We start from the raw sequence: 13,390 nt of genomic DNA on the forward strand, positions 1-13,390 counted from the left end.
ACTTACTTACTAACTTGTTTTCTAACTTGAAACTTGAAAATCTTTCCCTTAAAGAAAATAGTGTGCGCTACAAACATCAGTGAATAATGATTTCTTTGCTTCTTTACACCTTTTTCTAATGTAAGCATTTAAGATTTACAGCCTGTAAGATTATACTGTCATAACATCTCAAGAAGCGGTCAAAATCATGTTTAGCTGACTTAGCATTATGGCTAGCCTTCTAATTTAGAGTAATAACGATCACAGTGTTATGGTTCTCCACTTTGGAATTCTTTTCTAGTTTCTTTTTTCAGTTATTTATGTCATTCTGGTTTTTTTTGGTTATTGGTTCTCTTCCATTTCTGTAATATTTAAGCAGTGTTGCATTTTTTGAGTTACTCTGTGTTTTCCCTTTATAGCAGTCTCCATTCCCTAAGCTCCCTTCTAGTTACTCCTATCCTCACCTGCTCCATATATACACATCCTGTGCAGTTCCTCATTGCTGGTTTCTTATTGTTTCTTTGCTTCTCATGTGTGTTTTCCCTGACGTCTCCTGGTTTTTGGCTTTCTGTATTTTGTTTTTGGACTTTGCTTCTGTTACATTTGGATCTTTATTAAATCAGCAAAAACTCATCTTGGCCTACTTCTTCTCTGCGTTTGGGTCCACTGCACATCCACTTCCTTTGACTCACAGGGACATCTTTTCAAATTGTTTAACATTTTCACTTTGCTTTGGTTAATGTTACCTCAGTGGTAACGTCTATCAAAGCAGAACTCTTGCTTTCTATTTGTTCAAGACCATAAAATGAATATCAACAAAACATACAAATGCATTTTATGGACTTACATTTATGTTAGAAACTTTTGTCATTCCCCTCAGTTGCCAGAAACACAATCCCTTCATTAGCCTTTAAGAGTATCTTTATCAACCGGTGTAAACAACCTTGTGTTGTTGACGTGTGAGACTGACTGAGAAGAGAAACAAAGCTGTCTTAAATCCCATTTGGGCTGAGAGGCAGCCCATATGGAAAGTTACCAAATAGTGCTAATACTGCTAATAGGATGTTCCACTCTAAATAGGAGCTCATGTTAATACCCAGATTTTCATTCATGCTGGAAATTGTAGTTTTAAATTACAGTTTAATGCTTCAGATTTTTAATAAAAAAAAGCCCCTCAAAAAACCTTCACAGCAACACAAAAATTACCACAGCCTCTGAACAGAGCCTCAGCCTCCCATTGTCAGCCAATTACTATGCAATCTCTTTCTTATGACTGAATAGCTCACTGTTAGCAAATAATGAAAAGGCAATTATGGCAAAGCTGTGTTCATATTACCCTCTTCATTTTATGCAGGCTGTAATTATTGTCAATCCTAGAGGCTTACTCTACCATGTAAGAGGCAGCAGGGAAGAAAATGGAGTGGGCTGGTGCATGGCAAATTGGAAATGTCACAGCTACCTTTTTATCAGCACCACTAGACCCCTATATGCACGTGTGAATTCACGTACACGTACATGCACACATCTGCACATGCACCACCAAGCTACATGATTATACCTAAGTGTCCGTTAGCACAATACACATCTGGGGCATACATTTATTTACACATTAACACACTCACATTTATCCCCATCATTACTAATCATGAATTCACTGGCAGAGGTGTGTAAAGAAAAGAAAGGAAAAAAAACTGCGCACACAGCACATGCAAAACTGTGTGTGTTTTTACAGAGTCTTCACCTGAAGCTGTTACTGTAGCTCAAGTACACCGCTAGCGGGTGAATGAAGAAATAAATAAACTGATAGATGAAGCAGGTCGGAGGATAGCACATCCACACACACACACGTATTCCTTTTGTTCTTTCTTTTTTTCTCTCCCCTGAAAACAATTATTCCCTGAAGACTCTTGGTTTTCTTTCCCTGCCAGTGTCTGTCTAACAGCAAAGTGGTGGATATATTCCTTTTGCCTTGGCCCTCATTAGCTGTCTCCATGCTGTTCAGTAATAGGGAGTGGCACATAAATGATTCCCTTTATAGAGTTTGATGTGCCACACTGAGAGGACCACAGCGCCCCGTACGGACGGCACCCCCCATCAAGCCCTTCTCCACCCCCCATACAGACAGCACATGGGGGAAAAGGCAAGGCTTGAAGACAGAGCACCATGTGATGCGCATGACAAACGCCTCAGCCTATGCTGTTGGTAATTCTAATTGGCGCCACTGACCCTTTAAGAAAAAGAAAATCATTAATGTTCCTCTAAGGGCCAATAGCATAAGTATATAATTAGGGTGGGGCTTTCAAAAAGGCCCATTTGTCGGCATGGCCCATGTCCGTATGGCACAGGGACGCCAAGATGCAAACACAAAAGGGATATACAGGCAAGAGAAGCGGTGAGAAGAGATCTTTTGTCAATACTCTCACATGCATCCTTGACAAATCAAAGTGAATAAACAATGTCGTGATTCTGCCGTACCTTGACAGGCAAGGAGCAGGTCTACTAACACGATTCTGACGGCAGACTTTTCAAGGTCAGCCTTTAAGCTCTTTAACTGCACTGTTTTATGCTTTTGCACTGAATTCAACTCGACATTCATATACCTGGCAAGCACATTCATAATGTATATTTTTGAAAGTTATTTTCTTCCTTCTCTTTTTTTTCTCCCCCATCACCATCCGATTCGTCCCACAGAAGCAGGTGCTGCTCCTTTTGTGTTTAACAAGATTCTTGAAAGTGTGCATGAGGGAAAAGTGCATTTCATAAAGGAGATAGTTGCACTACACGAGGCTGTCTTCCAAATGTGCTTTTCAAATGGATACTGAAGCCTGTCAAAGCCATATTACTTTACCTCTAACATAATAGCATCGTCTGGTGAACTTGCAGCACAAAAGACAGCCAGGGAAACATCACACTGGGATCAGGGAGAAGAAAAGACCTCTTTTAACTTTCAAAACTGCTTAAGTTCTCAGAGCATACAGACCGCGGTGTGCCGCTAGCTTATGATGGTGCTTCTGCCTGCCGCTCAGAATAAGGCTGGCGAGAAAAAGGAAGAAAAACAATGTAGTCATTACAGCACACTTGAGCGTCATTTTGGCAGGCTGCGTTATATCGCTGCTTGACTTCAGATATGTTACCAAAATCACTCATCTGTTGTCTTCTGGCCTGCTGGCTGTTAGGTAGACTCGCAAGGCGAACAAACAAACAGTAAAGATGCCAATTTACTTCCTTACCCTTCTCCATATTGGAGAATTTTGAAAGCTAAGTGTTACGAATTCTACCAAGTGCACAGGGTGACAGTATATGATGGCAGGATGCAGAGATCAATCTTAGATATTTTAGGGGAAGCTGCTCAGCTGTTTTGAACAGAAATAAACCCCCCAAACAACAGCTACTACACCAACATTATTAACAACAAATGACTCCCAAGAAGGAGTTGTCGAGCTTGTGTGACAGACTCTGTATGACAAGGAGCCACTTGGCAGATTTGATGTCTTGATCATCACCGACCCTTTAAATTCATTCTTCAGACACCTGGAATTCAGTTTGATGTCTCTCTCTTACACATAGAGGGCCCTTGGATACATTGAAGTTCTAAATTCATTCAGCTTCTATATTGTCTAAGGGAAAGCAGTATGAAATACCCATTCCACTCCCAAATTGTTACCTAAGTAATCCAAGGTTGTTTTAATAAACTGGAAACTCAAATGTCCAATTTTACGCAAATTATGCCAGTTTTATTTCCATGCCTCTTAGAATGTTGAATAAACATGGCATCAGTTAGAATGCAACCAGAAAGTCCTCTCTCTGATCTCCTTGATCGGGTGAAATTTTAAGCACAGAGGGAGGAATTTATGAACCAACTTTTTGATGTAGGTATTAAGAAAGCAATTGGCTCATAGCTATAGAAATCCAAAAATATTCCTGAGGCAATGAGACTGTGCAGAACAGAAGAAAGACATTTTAAATCACATTAATGGAAATCAGAATGTAGTTACAGATTGTAATAGAATTCTTTTATGCAACACTATAAAAGGTATGACTCTATGCTAAATCATCTTTGGAAATTTTTTTTTTTTTTTAGTTTAATTAGCATGACTAAAAAGATAATGTAATGCCATAGGTGCAATGCAGTACATTATATGATTGAAAAGTGAGTTTATCGAATTATTAAACTAAAAAAAGTCAAGCACATTTATTAAATACTAAATGATATAGTTTGAGTGTATATTTCTGTAACTTTAGATAAATAGTGCACAGGTAATGAAACCAAAAAAATTCTGCTTCTTAGAAAAAGGTAAATATTACAAGAGAGCAATGATAAATAATCTATTGCATTTAATACAGGATTGAATATTGTATTTGCAAGTTTGTCTATCTCATAATGAACAATATGTATGCACTGAATAACGGCCACTACTACCTCAATTACTACATCACTTTATTGGAGGGAGCAAGTTTGTGGATCTCATTGGGTGTTAATATATCTTTAAGAAAACCCCTCTGTACTTTTAGTCCAGGTGTCTCTTTTGTTCTGTTGTCTTACTTTTCTATTTTCTTATGTCAAAAAGCATCAAACAAGCAGAGTTATACTGTGATGACTGAATAAGATAGCTATTGGTCATATTGCCTAACCCTAGCCCTTGAGAAAGTCCTGCTAGAAGCTGAAATTAGCATCTCCATAAAGATTGTCGGCATAGGTAACAATGAGAGGCTTTTAAATTTCTTGGTAAACAGCTCTGCTGACTTTGGAGTTTAAGAAAAAGGGCAGTACACCAACCTAAGCAGATGGCATGCCTCACCTAAATCATTACTAATTGTTTAAACTTGACATTGAACCATGCAGCAATGTTAGTTTCTCTTTTATTTCTTTTTTATTTAAAAAAAAAAAAAAAAGTTAATAAAATTTTTGATTTTCAAAAAAAATGCCCAATGAACCTCAGTATGAAACAATGACTTGAGTCTGGTTCTTTTTCTTTGTGGAATACACCTCTGATGTTGTCTCTGGCATCCATGCATCTAATCCAATGCTGTATTTATTAATGCTCTTTTCAATGTACAGATCTTCAGTGAAACTTGGTTTAGGGTTTTTATCTGCAGTAGGTCGGCCCTGCGACAGACTGGCCACCAGTCCATGGTGTACCCTGCCTCTTGCACATAAACTGGCCCATTGAAACAATAATAGAATAAGTAAGAGAGGATGCATGTATGGATGGATGGGTAGCCATATCAGGAAAATAATAACTACGTAAATTTTCAATCATCCAGGTAATGGTATCTACAGAAAAAGGCTTAAAATGGAGGCAATTGGAGTTTTGCTCAGTTTTTCTGAAACAGTTTCAATCCTATTAAGATGTCTTTGTCATGGTCTTTGTATTGATGACTGGCCTGATAACCAATTTCACTCATCTGTCTTGCTGCACCCAGTTTCTCATTACCGTTCATCTGTTCCACCTGCTCCAGGCTCTCATCCAGTCTTCATTGCCAGATTATTCTGGCCCTTGGTGAGAGTCCTCTAGCTAATGTAAGGGATTTCTAATTGCCCAATCCTGATCTGATTGTCCCTGCGCTGATCTGTTTGGTTGACCTGTCTTTGGACTTCTGCTGGATTCTACCTGATTACCAAACCTGGAAAAGATTCCTGACACAGTCCTGGTGTATGTATATAAGACTAATCATCTGGTCCTGACTCCTGAGGACCTCATTCACACCAGCTTGGATTCTCCTGCCTTCCTTCGTCTGCTCAGTTCTGATCTCCTTCCTGTTCTCTGGCCTTCGGGGCTTCAAAGCCTGGGACTCTCTGGGCTGTGTCCACCGTGTCTTGTCTGCAGCCAACTGGCTGGAACCGTCCTCAACCTCTGGGCATGAACTGAAATTTAAGACCATGTTAATGACTCACATGTTCATAATCATCCTCTGTAAGATTGAGGTGATCACTAACTTCTGTTCTCTTCCTGCTGTTTACTGAAGATTCATTACTATTACTTTTTTTTTTTTTTTGAGATTTCAAACTGTCTGTCTGCTTTTATAAACTTGGACCTCTGTTCTGAGCCTTGACTGTCTTGATCAATGCTGTCAGCTCTTACTGAGAGCTTCTGCTAAAGTTAAAATGTATTAATACTTGTATTAAATAGTACCTTTAAAGGCATATGTAAAGTAGAACCAATTGCCATTTTCACTACCCGATCTGTACCAGTAGCACATTCCGTGCCATCAGCTCATTTATGCATGCGCTACCAGAAATACATTTGGTTTGCTCTTGATTGTGGTTTATAAAATTGACCAAAATAATTTTCTATCTGCCTTGTCATAATAAGTGTATTAAACCATAATGTTTAACAGATTAACAATTTGTTTTATGAGAAAATAAATGCGCTTACATCTAGTGTTGCACCGATATCAGTATCAGTGAGTACCAACAAATAGGGCATTGGTACCATTTTGAGAGCAAAACATTTATTCAACTATTGTCACCCATTCCAGGTAGGCAATAAAATGTTCTACTGGATTCACTTTGTATTAGTCTTTTTCCTGCTTTACAAAGGTAGACAGCAGCTTGACAAAGCCATGATGGAAATTATTTTACATCCATGTAGTATGCAGTTCTTCATATATACACATACAGATCAATTTCAAACAGATGGTATCGGTATCGACCAATATTGCACACCCATGTATCTGTATTGGGGCCAAAAACTGGCATCGGCACAACACTACTTACATCCATACATATCACTTGTCTATGCAGGATCTGTCCAGGTAAGCGAATCCTACCCTACAGTACTTCCAGCAGCTAACATTTTCTGCTTTGGACTTCAACATAAATTTTGTGATTTTGAGTTTCATGTTTGCCTTTCGTTGTACTTTTATAGTACATAGTTCATAATCTAAAGAGAGAAACAACTAAATGCAGATTAACTCATAAGATATATATGATTGCTTTTCTGAAAACTGGAGCCTGGAGTCCCACAAATAATGATTACGCTAAGATGTAGTTTAGCATTCTTTGTTGATTTAGGGTAGAAATAAGTACTTTCAGTACCGTATTGACATTATGTATAGAGTCCTGGATGAATAGGCATGTGAAAGCCTGTGGGTTGTGACGGGCAACAGCAACTTGATCAAACATTTTATGAGTTAGCAATTGCCTTAGGGCATACATTTAGTTTTACTTAAAATATACACATATATACACTTAAAATTGATTAATTATTTAACTCATTCATATACAGTTTAAGGTAATCATCATTTCCAAAATCCACTCATTTGTTCTATGATAACATAGGCATTGATACGACTGATATTCATGTTTTACAATAGACCTGTATTGTCAAAGTTAAAAGGTAACATGGGCTTTATTAAACTCAATAAAACTGTAATGAAATACAATGGTGAGAAAGCAAGCAGTATGGTGGGAATTATTCAAAGTCATTCAAAAAAAGTTAAAAAACAATCCACTGGACTTTGCTTCCCAGTATGAAGATGTTTTGTTTCCCATCCAGGAAGCTTTTTCAATTCAAAATGTAAGAATTAGTGTTGAGTTTCAGGCTTTATAGAGTGGACCAAAACAAAGCCTTGCTTTGGATTAGAAAATATGCAAATAGAACTAGGCTGCCCCTTAGGAATGGAGAGTCATTTGGATTCTTTGCTACAGTAGCAGCCATTCAAACTTATCATGAATCAGCGGGATACTTCCTCCTTCCTGCTCTGATCTCTGAGAGAAACCAATCAGATGTGGGTCTTGAGAGACAAGAAGAGAAATGAACAATTTCAGAATTATTTGCTTTCTAATGGTATCTAATAAAGGTCTACTCATTTTCTAAAAGGCCAAATCTATTATTTCTTAAAATGGCATTACCTGAATATCATCATTTAGGCTGTCACCACTAATTATTTTATTATTGTTATTATTATTTTATATTTTTTATAAATATAAAAAAAATGCAAATTGGATTCTCAACTAATTAAAAATCAAAACACAAATATAAAAAATATAATTTCTTACCATAAAATTTTCTGTCAAATTTAAATCCAGATGCCCTTTTTCTCAGTATTTACTTTTACACAAATCCTTACTCTTACTTTTAATCTTTAAACTGTCTTTGGGGATTAATTCACACTGCTGATACAGACTAGGGATTGTTTTGGGGGCAGTACTGCTCTGTTTTGAGGTGATTTAAAAGTAAACCGGCTTACAGAAGAAAGTCTATCTCATGGGGTTCCTGTTTCTTCTATAGTCTTCTAATGCAGTTCATATCCACCTCTTTATTTCTGTACACAATCCAATGAGACATTTTCACACTATTTCATTGTCAGATTGAAGGTCTTAAATATATTTTCCTTTTTATTCTTCTTCTAAACTACTGATCATACGTCACATCCTCTTCCCACTTTTGTCACACTTTCATGGGCATGCGATTCCACAGCAAGACAACCGCTCCATGGTCCAGGTGAACCATGCCAAGATAGAGAGCCTCAACTATGCTAGGGTATGGATCCAGGATCCAATTTAGACTCCTGGATTTTGTTCCCACTTGTCTAATCCACTTGAGAAACAAGATTTTGGCATGACTAAATGCTCTACGGAAACTTTCTGTGAAAGCACTGTTAAAAGCTAAAACATCATAGTTAAAAAGGACGAAAAATACTTCAAGTTCCCAGCAAAAAATAAAGATTTCACCGTTATGCTCATAAACAATGTAAACCTATATATAGTTAACCAGGTTTTTAGAAGAACATTTACCTGCAATTAAAAAGTAACAGTTGTTAAGCCTTTTATACATACAATAACAAAGAAAATAATCAAGAAAATAAATTCAATACTCTATCATGTTATAAACTGAGAAAAACTGAGGAATTCATATGAATGGAGGGAGTCTGTTCATGTTTGTGTATTTTTGAGACAGCAAGGAAAAAGATGAAGCTTTTAAACCTGAGATTGAGCACAGCCTCTATCTTTCAAGAACTCATAAATTAATCAACAGGCAGGGAATATGTCCAAACAAACAAATGAAAGTTTAATCTGTGTGTGTGTGAATGGGTGAGGGCTCCTGTTTTTGCATCAGAGTGAGGACTATTTCTCTGATTTTAACATCGCTTGTATCGAAATGAGAGCATTTTACTGGTCCTCACTTTCTTTTTTTGAGAAATGTTAGATGTAGGAAGATAGTGTGAATTGATTTTAGGTTAAAGTTAGGTATGCAGTGGCAATGGTTAGGTTTTTAGGGTTAATTTCAGGGTTAGGGAAAAGGAAGGGTTGAATATGACTAAAAATAAGGAAAGCAAATGAGAGTCAACACATGGTCCTCTCTACATACTGCAAGATGAGAAAGTGTGTGTGTGTTTGGGTGGGTGGGTGTGCAGGGGGGCTGTACATACACGGGATGTTTCTGATCTCTGACTTGTAATTAAGTATATAGTTTTGCACAGTTGCATTCACACACACTTCCATACAAAGGCATGAGCTCTGTTAAAAAATAAATACATTAAAAATAAAGACCTGAATCTCTTGCACTTCCATAAGAGAGCACAGACAAACACAGAGGGCAAGTGCCCACATTTTTGGACTGTCAGACATCAGAGGATATCTAATTTGTGGGGACTCAGTGGAGTTTTTCTGGCTAATGAGATTTGGCTAATTGGTATTGTAGCTGTAATATTCTGATGTACAGGACAACACGTATAAGCATATGCAGTCTGATCACAGTTAAAACCTGCCAGTGATGCTAAAGATCATTAGAGGTTGTGTTCAGGCCCAAAGTATGCAACAGGGAGGGGAGGGCATAAACACTGTGGAAGTTCACTAGGGTTAAAACATCCATTTGCTAATTCAAAGATGCATGTTGCCAAAAGAAAACATGCTGTAATTACAAGGCGAAAAAAACAGAACAAGCTAAAGAAAACCTCTCAAACATAACCATGGATTTAACCATGCAGTCAAATAAAGGCAAATTAAAGCGGATGTTACTGCACCAAGCACTTACTTTGTAATACCTCAATAAGCAAATAAGAACAGAAGATGTAAACCATGCTTAGCTTATAAAGATATATTACTTTTTTGTAGCACTTACAGGCTACACTTTTTAAATAATGTTCAACTTTTTCTTCCTAAATAAAAATCAAAGTAAGAATCAATAAGCTAAGAAATTACTTAAAACATTTTTATATACCGGTACATGTGTACAAATGTATACAAGACTGTTTTTTGGGTTTTTTTTTTTTTTGCAATAATATCACATCTATATATTTCAGTAAAACTGCAATTCTTGTTAGGTAATTCAGTTATAGGAACTGACAGAAATTAACTTTGTAACTCTAAAGGATCCAAGGCAGTCTCATACGGAAAGATCTTTTTCTGGCTGAGTGTTTTCAAAGCATTACACTTTGAAACACATTATAACATATTGTTGTATACATTATAATAGCCCCGTTTTGACTGAAAATGTATGAAATTGTTATGTAAAAGGAAGCTGAACTGCAGCAAAACCTTTAAGTTTTTAACCAATAAACATCTACAGTATGTGAAAAAATAGCCTAAATCTGCTATTTCTTTTTTTTTTAAATAGCAGAATAAAAAACTCAACTTGATGGCATTTTTATATCCAAAATCAAATTAAATTGCGTCTCAGTAACCTGAACTGCCTACTTAGTTTAAAGTGACTACATATATATTAGCTAGTATTGATGAAATGTGTCTTTAAATGACATTTGTTGTGAAATTGCTGTGAGTTGAGCGCCTCTCCCTCATTGCCTGTCTACCTGTTGAATTTTAAAGTTTACCACCCTTACAACATAGAAAAACATTCTAAAAACATGATCAATTTTCTAACAAATAACCCACCCGAACTGAACTGAAAACCTGTCATTCATCTGATGCGCAGCGGCAGCTGGGATAGGCTCTAACATAAATAAATGTGAAAATATTCTAAAATAAATAATTATAAAAGTGTTAAATATTGTTTTATACTTGATAACATTAAAGACTCATTATAATGGTTCCAATTCAAAAAGTGTCAGTATTTCAGCTTTTTAAAACTGATTCCAATTCTTAGAATCCACTTTTTCAATGTTTAATAAACTATGTTTATTGTTGATATGCATTAACAAACCCAAACATATGCTTCTGAAACAGTTGTAAAACTCAGTTAATCTTGCTGATTACAACAGATCACTTTAGGTTTTGCTAATAACTCCTGAGATAAACTTTGTTAAAACATGCTCAACATTGGATTAATTATAACTAACACTTCATGCAGGAACAAAAGACCCTGGCATCAAACCCAACTAAGAAACGTAGCCCTTTGAGTGCAGAGTAAACAACTATCTAAAGATAGGTTGGAACCATGGACTTATGATATCTTTTGCCTTTACACTGGGTAAAAAAGCAGGGATAAATTCCCTCCCTTGGGACTAACTAGAGTATAACTTAACGGGCTCAACAGTAATTAAAAATTCATCACTTAATGTATACATATATAGCTTTTGCTTCATTTATTCAGACGCACTCCCAGAGGACTGTAGAAGAAGGACATATGCATAAGTAGGCTATCAGTCTTACTTTTCTTCTGACCGGGGTCACAGCATGAGGCTGACAGAGTGAAACAAGAACAGTAGCTAATGTTAGCACTAATGTTAGCATTAGTATTAGCATTAGCTGCAGAGATGAATGAAGTGCCTGGCAGCCAGGCCTCATCTGTCCACAACCAAAGACAGGTGGACCCTTTAGCTGGGCTTCAGGTTTCTGGGACGAGACCGTAATGTGCGTCACAAATTCAGAATCACACGTTTAAGCACGCACTTGTTTACAGATTTCCTCAATCACTTATTAAAGAGCTACTTTAAAGCTATTTCCACCTGTTATATTCAGAATTATTACCAACAAGGTTCTTATTTCCACATTTGCTTCCCTTACAGGGTAAAGATTATTTGTATTTACTTGACTATAAACTGCAAGTAGCAAAGAAGCAGAATTTTGCTGTGGTACAGAGCTTTTCTGATGCACAAGTATGTTGGGGAAGTTTGCTTTAGTACTGCAGGGGGGGCAACTAAGCTCTGCCACCTGTTCGCCAGATCCAGAGGCTCTTTTGAATATTCTTGTAAAATAAAGTAAGAAAGGATGAAAAAGAAATCAAAGCACTTCCTAGCTGCCTGTGGCGCAGCTTCTGAGGACTGACCTATTTTTAGGTTTTGACCTAAAGCAGCAACATCCTATTTTAACCTCTTAAGTGTTGACTTAGATGTTCCAAATACAATAAATACTTCAATCCATCAAGCCAACATGGACACTTTAAAGATAGAGTCTCTGAGTCATAGAGTCAGGTGACAGCAATGAAGTTACCAGAACAGACCGTTTATTAGCTTCTTGATAGTATAAAACATGACACAGAGGATGCCTTTAAAGAATTAAAGGAATGTAATTTAAGAAGAAAAATTGGACACCTCTCTGTAACGCAAAACCTGTTTAATTTGACTAAGCTCTAATCAGCTGAGTGTATTTCCATAATTAACTCATTAGACTTTTGCAGCCTTTCTATTTTCCCCTGCTTCAGAGTGTTTACCAAGGGATTTGGGAAGAGATGCCATGTTTGCCTTGCAATCAGATCTGAGCTGGAATGTGGGTTGGAGGAAGGCCTCCTTTCCTGCCTCGTTGGCTGGTGGGCGAGTGGGTGGTGCTGGGTGGCTAGATGGGACGTAAGGACCACGCTTGAAGTGCTATTTCTAAACCCCCATTGCTCACACACACGCACACACACCCCTCCTCCCCCCATCTGTTTCTCTGACTCTCCATCAAATGGGTCCTTAAACAAACTCCCTCATGAAAGCAGCTCATTGCAGTCCCACTCCAAGGGAACATCCCTAAATAAAGCCTGGCTTCCATCAAGCCACGAGGGTTTTACTAGATGTTCTTCCTCAGCCTACAAAAACAGAGATCATAGTTACACAAAGTTCACACTCTGATCTTGAATACATACAAGTCTTTCCATCTCCTCTTAAAGTAGATAAGCTTACAGCTACAGTAAAAAAAAAAAAAATACAGCACCACCCTGTAGGAGGTGATCAACTGATATATAACATGTAAAAGTAAAAAGAATAAAGAAAGAAACTTAATTTCTTAATTTAACATGTTAGATGTATGGAAACAAATCTTATATTTAACGTGAACAAAGACGACTGTTTTACATGAGATGTTGCTTGGTTAAATATAATATTTATATATCTGATTTGTTAATTAATCAAATGATATCAATATTAAAAACATTTAAATCCATTCAGAAATTGCATCTTTCTTTTTAGTCAAGTTAAAGACAGAAATCAAAATATGTACAAATATGATCATTCTAATGAATTATAACACGAGGTTGCAGATTTTCACTCATTGGAAAAGATAAATCATGCAAAATATTAAAATAAGATC

The sequence above is a fragment of the Cyprinodon variegatus genome, unplaced genomic scaffold (assembly GCF_000732505.1).
Source record: "Cyprinodon variegatus isolate N-32 unplaced genomic scaffold, C_variegatus-1.0 Scaffold263, whole genome shotgun sequence".
Taxonomy (NCBI): Eukaryota; Metazoa; Chordata; class Actinopteri; order Cyprinodontiformes; family Cyprinodontidae; genus Cyprinodon; species Cyprinodon variegatus.